The sequence below is a fragment of the Anser anser genome (genome assembly GCF_964211835.1).
Source record: "Anser anser genome assembly, chromosome: 10".
Lineage (NCBI taxonomy): Eukaryota > Metazoa > Chordata > Aves > Anseriformes > Anatidae > Anser > Anser anser.
In genome coordinates, this window is record NC_139730.1 from 18,282,797 (window position 1) to 18,295,886 (window position 13,090).

Here is a 13,090-nt window from a genome sequence, read left to right on the forward strand (position 1 = left end):
CTGTAACATGGATGCAGGTGGTGAAAGCAGTAAACTGGTATGGAGCAGATGTGCTCTTAGCACAGGTGGGACTTGCTCCCAGTGCTACAGTGAATTTTGTACTCACTAACATAACAAAAGAAGAGTCCAGAAGATATAAAAGTGTTGTAAAAAACTGATGTAAAAATGTAAAAAAAAAAAAGTTTCTATTTTGATGGCATGCCTTGATTGCTGGGATTTTGGAAAACCTAGCAAACAAAACAATGCAGTACTTTTCAAAACTGAACCTATGAAAATCAAAAGAGGCCAGGTAACTCAAAGCCTTGATAAAAAGCTTAGAGCAACTGAGCATGCTCAGGTACAGAAAGCCTGGAGCCTGTAGTTCTCCATCCTTTGTGGGATGTGTGTAATGTGCATCTGCTGCAGAGATTGTTTCTGCCTCATGCCACCACATAAATAATCACTACTACTCTGTTTTGACTGTATATTAATTACCTAACTGACACTTGAGACTTACGCTCTTCTTTACTGTCCTGTTGTGGTGGATTAGGAAAAGTGATTTGACTCGCACAGCAAGCTGGGCCAACCAGCCTGATTCTTATTAAACTTTCAGATTGCTTATTAGGTAAAGTCTATTAAGCAAGTCTTCGCTGGGGTGTAGGACCTGAAATTTTACAAAAAAAAGATGAATGCTACTTGTACTTTTCTGTCATTATGTAACACGCTCCCAGAACACTTGTGACACGTCAGGCCCTATCTGTGCTAGGAGTCAAACCAGTGCAGCGTGATCTGTGCCCCAAAAGAACACACTTAAGAACAGTCAGTTGGATATGGAGAGACAAGATGCACATGGAAACCAAGAGTACAATAATCGCCTTGACAGCCTGTGGGTTACTCACTGGCATGCTTTCTGTAGACATATAAGCAAGGGAAAGTATTATGGTGTCAAAGGAAAGGAATGAGACAGCATTGTGGATGTTGGTAGTGTACCTGCCAAGTGTAGGAGGCAATATCAGAGTATATTCAACAGATGATGTTTTTAGGGATCTAGATACTAGACGCAGAATGTGACCTCTGGATAATGAAAGGTGAGGCTGTGAGAGACTGTGAAAGTGAAGTTTGAGATAGTTAGATAGTAGGAACTACTTGAGGGATGTCCTGGTTCACCTGAAGGATAAGAAAGGAGCCCTACAACAGCACTGCGACTGGATCTGATGCATGCAAGACTATGGATGTTAGAAACAGGGAAGAAAATACAATTCTCTTAAAACTTCATACAGTAAATTAGCATGGCATGCTAGTGTAGCGACCTTAGCTTGCAAAATTCTCCCTGTAAACTGTAATAGTTTGGTCAACAATGTGCAGATTTATGTTGGGTTAGTTTTCATTATCTCCAAGTCAGATGCTCAGGAACACCACCCAAAGTAGGTGCTTTATGGACAAATAATAAAAAGCCAAGTTCCTATGCTGGAGAGCTTGCAGTCTAGACAAAAACATCTCTGCTATTCCTAATCATATCAAGCTGAATCTAGCTGTTCACATTTGGAGCCCAGATGAGAATAAGATTTCTGAGGCGTGCCCTATGACTACTTCCCCTCTGTGAGTTGAGTAATCAAGTTATAAACCATACCATGATGGGCTTGGCAATTAAACATTCTCTAACTCATCTGAAGAGATTGCCATGGTAACAATTTCTATACCAGCTCTATTGTTGGTCACATTGCTTCTACCCTTCTTTATTTAGTTGCAGTCATTATCTTCTCTTTAACCATACAAGGTGGTTATCCTGATAGCAGTAGTAGTAGATGTACATAGTTTAAAACTACTTCTATATAAGGAAAATGTTATGGCTATGATATGTTTGGATCAAAGAGATAAAGTTGACGCATACCTAAATTATGATGTGAATTCCCTGTATCAATGAGAAGCTTTATGATAGTGTGCTGAAAAAATTAACATTGAGACAACACAGTACCTGGTTGAGTGACATCCAAACAAGTACTTCGGGGGAAAATCCCAGGACAGCAGTGGTCTTCCAGGCTCCAGTTGCACAATTGTTTTGACAGTGGTAGGTCATAGAATCATTAAGGCTGGGTCCTACTACCTTGATGGCTGCAAAGGTATATATATCTACAGTGGCTGCAGTGCACTGTGGCCATATCTGAGTTAGCCTTAAATTAGTAAATATGAATAGCAATAACTGGTCTAAAGGTAGCCATTTTAAAGCTTCCAGACTTGGGCCATACATTAAGATTCATCCCACTCATAGATGAAGGAAATTATCTGGGTCATAAGCACATTTATAATTGACTGCTGCACATCAACCTTTCACAATAAGACCAGAAGAGATAATGATGAATACTGAGTGTGTTTGAAACAGCCGGTTGCATGAACTAGGCTAATTATAAGTTTGGATACAAAGAGCTCCACTAACAGTTTGGACCAAGGGCAAAGCATTTTCACAAAGGGAGCAAAATCCTTGCTTTATATCTCATCCAAACAACCAGTGTAAAAAAAGTCTTTTTATACCTCCAAGTTTGAAAGACCACCATTTTTACCTTTTCCAATGTACTCGCTCACCTTTGCCATAAGCACAAAGCATGCTTCATGAAATCAAAGTTCTTTTCATAAGAAGTCAATTTATCATATTGAGAGGCCTAAACGTCATAGTCTAAAGGTACTAGTCATAAAATATCCATATAGTTTCGAACTTTTCCTTCCATCAGAAGAAGTCGGCTTCACAAAAGAAAAGCCTATGCAGATGTGAACAGTTTGGGTCTTGTTGTTGTTGGCTTTTTTAAAAGCCTGTTATAGATTAAGAAGGAGGACAAATAAGGAAAACAGTTTGTAGTCCCAGAAAAGGGAGGCAGTCCCAGAAGAAAAAAATAAATGGGCAAAGCAGTAATTTCTCCGCTTTGAGATCTGTGGATGATGGGCAGAACAGTGTACAGCTAAATTAATTATTATTAAGGAAGGGAGAAGAGGAAATGACTCATAGAAGATTCCCACCTGTGCTAAACATCAAAAAAATCACCCTTCCAAAAGAATCAGTAACTGAAGAAGGCAATGACATTTTCTGCATATACCTTTGTAGGTAGTATAGTTGATATAGTCTAGATATATGTCACACGTCACTGAAGAAAATGGATACTGAAGATTCAATTTACTGATGTTTAATAGCATGCAAATTTGTGATAGGAATGAGGCAACAATGGCAATGCACTGAGTAGCAAGAATACAAGCACAATTACTGCATCAGAAAATAATAATGGCCAAATCTCAAATTATTCCATTAATCAGAGCTAACTACAATACCTGAAAAGTCACTGAAATTCAAGCCCAGAAAATCAGTTTCCAGTAGCATAAGTACCTGGGTCCTAACTTCACGAAAGGCTACAGCCAACAACTTTAGTCACATTTTGGTATTTTCACCTATAAGGCAGCCAGTGAGGGCAGAAGCACATGAAAATCGTAGGATAAAAGGTATCTGTGACTTAATAAAGATACAAAGAGTTCCAATACATGTTTGGTTTAACTGGAACAATGAACTGCTACATTACAAAACAGGAGACAGTTTGGTTCAAGAACACTGAGAGTCAGAGTTGGCATTAGTGAAGTAAGACAAACATTTTTCATACGACAACCATACATATGGCACAGCATATTGACTGGGTTATTATTTCCCTCATGGCTCTGTTGCAATGCAAGTTATTTACTTAAAATATTTATTGCAAATACCCTCCAAATCCTTTTTTTTTTTTTTTTAACTAAAGCTGTATCTGAGCAGCATAGATCCATTTTTTCACTCTAAATAGGATCTCAGCAGTAAGAGCAATTCATTTCTTATTCCACTGATTTTTTGAGGCCAAGTTTCAGTTAAGTGTGAATGTGAACCTTTATAATATGAGGGAAACTGATAAACAATGATAATGCATCTTTACCTGTGTGCTGATGCCAAAGGAAAATTACAGCATTTCTTACCCTTGCTACTGTGTCGACATTGACTGTGAGCCTAAAATGAAATATAAAAGTGGAGCACATACACACTGAGGCTGTTCTGTCTATGGAAATAGAGAAAAATCACCTAAAGGATATGAATGCTGCAGGAATTTTATGAGCTTGAGTATTGCCTCATTTCACATCTGTATTCCAGAATGATTTTAGTTAGGATTTTACTTTATAGCTAAAGCTTCAGGTACTGCATTCTAAGGACGATGATGCCTTTGTGTCATTGCACCTGTTGTAAATTTTGTTTTTATCGTTTGGGTTAAGGGACTATTTTTAACACTTAGTTGGCTCTATGTCAACAATACCCAATGAAATCTTGGGGAAATGTAAGAAAGACACTAAGAAAAAGACTGTGGAGAAAGTGGAGAATACCTAAAGGTATTGCTGTTTGGATATACACACTTCCTCCAATTGTTCCACCTCTGGCTCTTTACTGTTGCCACCTATCCCTCTTCTTATCATTTATCTTTCACATGGGCGTTTTTCACTTACAGCTGCTGTTCCTCCCATAAAAGGTACATTAATAAAATGGAAATACCAAATCCCTGCTCTCTTCTGACTGATATGCATTCTGTAGAACATAAACAGCTGGAGTTTTACGCTCTATCTTATGGGTTAGATGTGGCTGGGAGACAAGGGAGTGAGGGGGAAGCCATCGTAATTTAACGTTCAGTTTTTTGTACATAGAAAAATCTAGGGAAACAAAATGTTGTTTAAGGGCTGATACCCATTGTGCCATATACAGTTATTAACGAGTAAAGGTCACAGTGTCAGATAACACCCCATTACCGCATTCCTCAATATTGTAAGAATGGCTACATAAATGGCAATATTTTTCAGTATATCTTTATTTAAGCAATTTACACCAGGGATATGTTTGGTCAAAAGTGAATAATCATAAATTTTGAGGACTCTTTAGAGCAACTTTTAAAATAAAAACCCTTTCACACAGGTAATTATACAAAACTGAAATGTAATTGAGATTTAAGCTTCTCTCAGGAGAACCCAGATACTAACAAAGTCAAATCATTAATAATTAAATGCTTTCCTTATTGCAATATAGGTGAGGTTTTAAATTAAGGAAGAAGTGAATATTTTAATATGGACCCTATTATGCCATTGATGCTCGTACCATTTGACACATCTATGATTTTCATAGAAGAAGGGATTATGATGTTACTAAGAATCTCAATGCTATTTAAACCTTATAGAGAAATGTCATTGGGCATCCAAGACAGGGCAGGGTTTTTCTTCTGTCAGGAATGCCTCTTCTGGTAGCCAATCTCACCTCACTGAAAGGCTGGACCTTTCCCTGTGGCCTTTTTCCCGTAGTCCTCCCAGAGATGACCGATTCTCTTCCCTCTAGTGGGGCACAATCTCTCTAATGCAATCTCTAATGCATTTTTTTATTAAAACACAAAGCCTAGCATAGCCAACCCAACTTCTGCTTCAGAGCACTACTTCTGAACAAGTCCCAAGTTGTGTTTTTTTTTTCCTTTCTAGTTTATACTTGTGAGGAAAAAGTACCAATGCCTTTGTAGTTTTAATGAGAAGTTTCTGACTTCGTCCCTATCCTATAAACCTGAAGTAAATAAAAGCCAAAGTTGGCATACCTTTTTAATGGTGTTATACTTCAAAATACCATCCATTTATCACCCATCTCATATTTTGCAACACTAAGCACCAAAAATGGCCTTTTTTTTGTTCATTTGTTTGTTTTGTAGCCAAACACAGAATTTCATAAAAGATCCATTTTATTGATCTTTTCAGCTAAACAGTGCATTTAAAAATCTATTTTGAAGGTAAGCCACATTTCCAGAGCACTTTAACCTCATGTAAAATACAGCTTACAGACATGCTAAGGTGCTTCTATTAAACAACAGGCTGCTTTCTTGGAAGGGAGCTAAAAATCGTTAGGCATAACTGAACTATAGCTCTAATGCACTATTGTTATCCAGAGGCCTACTTCATTACTATTATGTACAAAAACAGTGTTAGAGCTTTTTTATAAAGAGTTTGGGAATAGTTATTAGAAACAGAAACAGTGCATCCTAGAGATTTCTGTAGAGTAGATTTGCTGTAGGCACAAGTGATAAAGCTATTACCAACAGCCAAGTTTCTTTCCAACTTTTCATTTCTGAGTAATTTCTGCAATGAAGACAGAAGTGTAATAGACATGAAGGAATGTGGCAATCCATTTGTTTTATTCCTATGAAATTATTGCTGATTGCAGGTTTGGAGGATGTGTGGGTGAAGTTTGCTGATTTATTTCAGTTTGGTCAGGAATGCTTTTTTAAAACACCTTTAACCTTTATCTTCCAAACAGTTAATTTGGGTCACTACTTTTGCACTGAAGCTTTGATTGTTAGAGGAAATACTTCTGCATACTTTAGCTCTGCTGTAAGAGAGGCAATATGTTGTGGGCTGTATGCCAACAGATTTTAACCACAAACTTAGGGAAAGGAGACAGATTAGATTGTGGTGGTCTTATAATCAGAGTTTCTTAGTATTCTTTTCTTGCTAAGAGCAAATATTCCCCACTAAAGTGGTTCTATGGCATACAGATGGTGTATCCATAGTACTAGGGCAAACTAAACCCCCTCAAGCTGCATTCCTCTATTCTCTGATAAGTGTTCTATAATAATTTTATCACAAAAGAAGAACAACTTTAAAGTTTCCAGCCATATAATATACTTCAAGATCTTGACTGAGTTCTGAACTTTTTTTCATCTTTCTGCATGCAAGAATCTTGTTCAACAGAGGAAGAAGGTATTAAACAAAGGCTTAGAGGTATACAAGGATGAGGAAAAGCCTAGCTTCTATTCAAACTTTTACAGACACTGTTCCTTTTAAAAGCTGGTGGTCAAGGAACAAAGAACAAGATCGATTTGGTCACAGCATCTGTCTGCCTGCCACAGCAGGTTTGTCTCCAGTAGCAAATTTTCTAGTTGTTTAGGCAATCTAGCTTTAACCACCTAAGATAAATAGATCAAATAGATCTAAAGATATTCAGCAGTTTAATAAATCTCAGTGATACTTCCCTGTTACACTGGTTAAAGTTTTCCCTTTCTTAAAGTATTCCCTTTCCATGAAAAGTCAATGGTTGTGTGCTCTTGTGCTATGCATTCTTTTATTCAAATTCTATCCCTTACTCCTTAGCAGCTGCTGGTCCTACAGCCGGATCAGTTGACGTGGTGACTCACCCAGTCAGCATTTGGGCCTGTCCAGATCTGAGTGTGTGTGAATGCCCTGGTCAACAAAATGTATTAGCACAGTGGGTGTTCCAGGGAACAATGCAGGAAGGGTGAGCCATGCACCCTATAGGTGGGAACGCAGGAGTTATAAAAATACGTAGCAGACTAGCCAGATGCAAAGTTTTTGTGATACAACAGCTGGGGAGGGACATTCCTCTCCTATGTTGTGACGCTGAGACACAAATGTACTGCAAAATTTGGCTGTTTCCATATTCCGTCTTTATTTGAAACATGAACATGTAAATGAAAATGCAGTCTAGCTGTATCTGACTGCTGAAGTCAAGAGCAAAAAAGTAAGTTATTTCTTAGGAAGTGCAAAAACAGACAAGTAGATCATGAACCCACAAAACTGCTGATACCTCTTTAGAGACAGGGAATGCTAGTAATTGCTGACTTCCATTTTACATCCTAATGGCTAAAATTTCTAATAAGGATACTTATTGTTTCTGTGCCTTTTTTTTTTTAATATTTCAAATTCATGGGACTTGATTTTGTAATTTTTAATTGCTTTGAGCATCTTAAATAAATGCAAGGAAGCAGCAGCAGAATAATGTAGGCTTTAATATTTAAATAATTTGTTATATAAATGAAACTTTTAAGGTTTACATCCATATGTCCCAAAGCCATGTTAGTGGTGAGCTGAGCCTATGCTAAAAAGCTCCTGATTAAGTCTGAAACTGGTTTGCAGTACAGCAATCCATATAGAGTGTTTTTTCTCAGATCTCATCATCTGTTTGCTGCCTCTGCTGCGGAGAAAACTGGAATTTGTTCCTAAAGGAATCTCCGGAACTTGCAGAAGGAACCTCTTTCTTCTGAGGAAGAATGAGTGAAGAATGAGTAAAGAATGGGCACCCACACGAGACAGTTACTTCAGCTTCTGCTTCACATGCCCATAAGAAATGCATGTAGGACTAACTGAGAAGGCAGCTTGCTGCCAGCAGGGAGGCAGGGAGGGAAATGCAGAGCTATCAAGTAAATAACTTAAATCAGCTTTGCACCTTTAAAAAACCATCAGGTCACAATTTAAGTTTCTATGTGAAAAGTAGCCCTGTAATGCTGGGACATGAAAAAGGTTGGTTGGAGAGCTTTGTCCTGCAAATTAAGTCATTTTCTACGCACTTCATAAACTCAAAGATTACTTCAGGATCACAGAAGCTAACAGCAATGGCAATTTCTTGTCCCACTTACGAGGATGTGTAGTATGAACTTCTGACAGTCACTGAGCTTCTCTTTCTGCAGCAACTTCCATTCAGACACCCTCATTTGACAATACAAATACAAATAATGCAGATGGTGCACATGTGTATATGCAAATATATATAATGCAAATGTAACTAATTTAATAAAAAGCTGTCTCAAAACTAATGAATATAGCTGCTAATTGTTACTGTCTCCTCAAGAGGTAATGCATCATTAAGACATTTAGATCAGTTTTAAGGTGATGACACTCGGATGAACACACTAGATCCACCAACTAAAGAGGTCCACAGAGATCAGCTTTCTATATCATCAGACACATTGCTTCACATCTCCATCCTACTCTTGTGTACCTTTGTTGAAAGTCACCCTTGCATAGATGCTCTTCAGGAAAGGAGTTATGATGGACAGCCATCACAGCCAGGATTGCAGTGGTGTTGCTGGCCAGTTTGTGAAAAAAATAAGGAATAATTCTGAACAGCTACAGAATAGCAAGACAGTCTTCCATACTGACCAAATTATATGAAACTGCAAGAGGAACAGAGTGGTATGCGTAGATAAAAATGACAGGAGGAAGACCAAGCTGACTCTTGTAAACAGAAATCAAACCAAAAACTTTCCACAAGACACTAAAAAAGACTCTTCATGGCTCTCAGTTGTCATGAAGAAAAAAAAAAAAGAGAGAGAAGATTCTTTCCTCTAAGAAAGAGAAAACAAAAAGAAGACATTAAATGGTCCTTTTGTAAGAGAATGGTAAAAAGACACAGACTAATGACAGCACAGAATTTAGGAAAAACAAGATTAAAAATAACTATGAAGAGCTGAAGAAGTGTTCAGGACATGACACTGAATGATTAAGGAACCAAAATAACAGGAGAAATTCAGTGATGATAAGTGCAAGGAAATGCAGAAAAGTTAAAACTAACTTTAACAACACATCGCAGTCAATAGGATCTGGATTAGCTACCACCTCTCACTAGAGAGATCTCTGTCACTGTTTCTCAAGACCTGTTCATATCAACTCAATGTTCAGTAAGAATTAAAGCAAACGGGTTAGTAGTAGTCATCAAGAACAGAACTGAGGACAAAACAAACTATCATTATACCTCAGAAAGTATTAATTGTGCAGCCTAAATGGACAATGTTGAGAATGTGACATCTATCTGTTAAGTAGTTACACATGTTATGGTAGAAGTGTGTATTAATTTACTGTTAAGAAGATACTAGTTTATGACAGAAAAAGAAATAGTTGATCTGAACTGATGTAAATTACTAATGTTGGCAAAAATTACATCTTTGACTGTTCTACCACTTTGTTCATTTAAGCACAAAGCCATAACCTGTGGGAAGCAGAATCCTGGCAAAGTGTTCTTTATCACTTTTACCCCAAACAAGAGGTACTGCATAAATGTGTAAATTTGTTAAGTCACTCAGAGTACAAAGTGACAATAGAAAATAAATAAATAAATCAGCAGAATCAGCTGTATTGAGGACTAGTAGATTCATTTTCTTGTGCTCCAAAGTAGGACAATTTCAATCTCCATTTCAGTGCAAAAGTGAAGAATGTTTGTACTGGGCCACTCTTGTCTGCTCATCTTTACTGAAGACTAAACTTAACTGAACTCAAGTAGAGGTGCTTGAAAGTGTCAGTAGGGATGTACTTTTCTGCAGTCATCATGATTTTGTATCCCTTATCCCTAGACCAAACATATAAATGTATTTTCAGCTTCTTACTCCTTCCATCCCTTCCGCAGATAATTTTTCTCATGGCAAAGCTTTACTGTGGACAATTGCTGTGGACAAATGGTGCCTTCCAGACCTCCTCAGAACATCAGCCTGAGTTTATTTTACTATCAGTGTTTAGCATATTGATTAACTTGTTTTTAGAGAAAAGCTGTGAAGGAGAAGATGCTTCTCTCTTCTGTCCCTCAGCAGGGATCTCAGCAGTTTCTCATCACCTTCAGACTACATGCTGAATAGAGGTGTGGGGCCAAGTTGTCTGCAAAGAGCAACAGCTGCGCTTGTTGTAGCCAGCAACTCAAGCACATGTCATCTCAGCGTTGCCCTCCAAGTACATTATTTACTTTTAGTGGGATAAACATCAGAAAGAAAAACCTTATGGGAGAAGTTCTATACAGCACAGTAGGATATCTTATGCTTTCTATTAGTTCATTGCTATTCAGCTATCCTGTAGAGTTAACACTAATAATATTCCACCTGTAAACTGTTTACCAAAAAAAAAAACAAAACCCACAAACAAAACCTACAAGAAGAAATGATGTTCAGCTTGTCATTCTCTAGTACTTGTGTAGGTTTGAAGAGTACTTTTTAGAGAAATGTATAATTTTTACTCCCACCCTATCCTAAAGGCTCTTCAGAAAGGAATGGGAAGTCCACGATTCAGAAGATCATGCATGGATAACAATTTCTGGTTTTGTGGCCCCGTTTCCTAGTCTTCACCACATATACAGTTCTGCTCACCTGCTCTCCAAGAGATTTTGAAGGATTACACAACCTAACAGCCTAATGAAAAGGGACTTGCAGGATTTCACATTCTTCAGCATCAAACACTTTCAGCATTTTTAACATAAAACCTGCTAAATTATTTTTCTCTCTCTGGAAAAAAAGTCTCTAGCCTGTCAGTCACATGAATCTGTGAAAGTTTTCTAAGAGTCATTTATTAGACATGTACTGTTTGAGGCCAAAGAGCATGTAGGTATTCACTGCTGGACTTTAAGGTTGCTCTGGAACACTTTCCATACCAACAGAACCGTAATGTGTCTGCCCTGTAACAGCAAAGCATGACTGCAGTCCACGGTAACTTGCCAAGACTGTCTTTTATCAAGCTAGTCTGGCACAAAAGCAGTGAAACTATGAGAAAACAGACCATCAGCTTGATACTAGGTGAGGGCCCAGAGCATTACGCTGGTTTTCTCAGACTTAGCAGAAATTTTCCTTAAGCTTCAGTTCATGCTATCGGCTATGACAGATTGCATCTTGTTGGGGAGGACTGTTATGACAGGGGAGGACAGACCAGAAAATGGATTGCAGTAGCTGCTGCAGATCACGACACTGTGAAAGCTCTCCTGCTGGCAGGAGTATTCCTCGCAGTTTGTAGCAAAGCAGACAGTGTTTCAGAACCCAAGTCTTCAGTCCTTCCCTGACACTCTTCCCTAGATAAGGCAGTGCATTTTCTAATTGGATTAAAAGAAGCAACAAAGCAAACACAAGTTGTCCCCCTGATTCAAAGCTTGGTGTTTGTTTCATAGGAGGATGTAAAACTAGAAGCACAATGTGTTCTGTTTAAAAGCTAGAATGCAGCTGAGTAGCACTTTCTCTTAAATTCAGGTACCACGTGGACAAGGCCATGAAGTACGTTATGCATATCCATATGGTCTAACACTTTCAGTTCTTCTCATGAAAGAAGTGATTTATTTTTTTTAATGTCATGGGAATGATGAAGAATAGTTGTATTCTCAGGGTCGACAACTTCTCTTCAGTGTCATGCTGCTTTTAAGTTAACATCATTAGAAGAAATGCAGGCATAGTCATGTCCTCAGCAAGCACATGAAAGAATATCACCAGAGAACCAGAAGTTCACTAACTAAACACATGGTTCAGAAGCTGACCATTTGCTTGCAAGCATATGTAACATTTGTTTAAATTCTCATGCTATTGAGATGATTAACAATTAGCTTATTTGCCCTGTTTTTCCATGTACTAATAGCTCAACCAATAAATAATCCTTTACAGATGTTAAAAAAAATAATCCCCAAACTCATAAAAGTCTGTTGAATCCCAGTAATCAGAGACTTCTTATTTGAGAGGCATTCTAACGAAACAGGACATGTTGTTTTGCATATTGCTGCTTAAAAGGCATATGCCCAGGAAGAGACATTTTGGAAAATAGCCCACATTTTTCTTTAGCTTATTACATCTTGTGTCATAACAAAAATTCAGAAAATGGACTCCATACCTACTGTCCAAAATGTGCTCAAGCAACGTATGAAGAAACACACAAAATGTCATACAAAATCATCACATCAAACATTTAAAAAGTTAAAACCAAATGTACTAGGCCTTTTTCTGGCAGTCTAATACTCTTTTAATCCAAGTTAACCACCAAAACATAATTTCCTAATTTATATTCATACAAAATTATGTATTTTTGAAGTATAGAGATGAAGAATAATCTGCTAGAGATTTTTCCTCATTTGACCATAAAACTACTATCTCTCTAATGTAGCAGAAGTTGTCTGCTACTATCGCACTTTTAAAAGAAAAAATAAACCCATGTAAACTGCAGCTGGCATACTCAATCGAACCTGCTAGAGGCAAAACAGCAGTGTTTACCTATCCCGTCTTTGAATTTTGCTTGTGTATCTGCACCTGCATGAATTCTATCCATATATATACTAAATGCGCTTTATGAAACTTTTGTTTTTCTTTCGAATTCTCTGTATGATCCAACTCAGATCTATCTGTCTGCAAAGAATTCTCATGTTATTAATCAGAGGCTGTGCTATGAGAGGGTTTTACATGCGTCAGTTTGCAGAAAGCATGCTGCCTTTGGATCTGCCAGTATTCTGTGAAACTATAATAACCTCTAATCAAGAATGTCATGAAAGGAAATGGCTTTCAAATCAAATTGT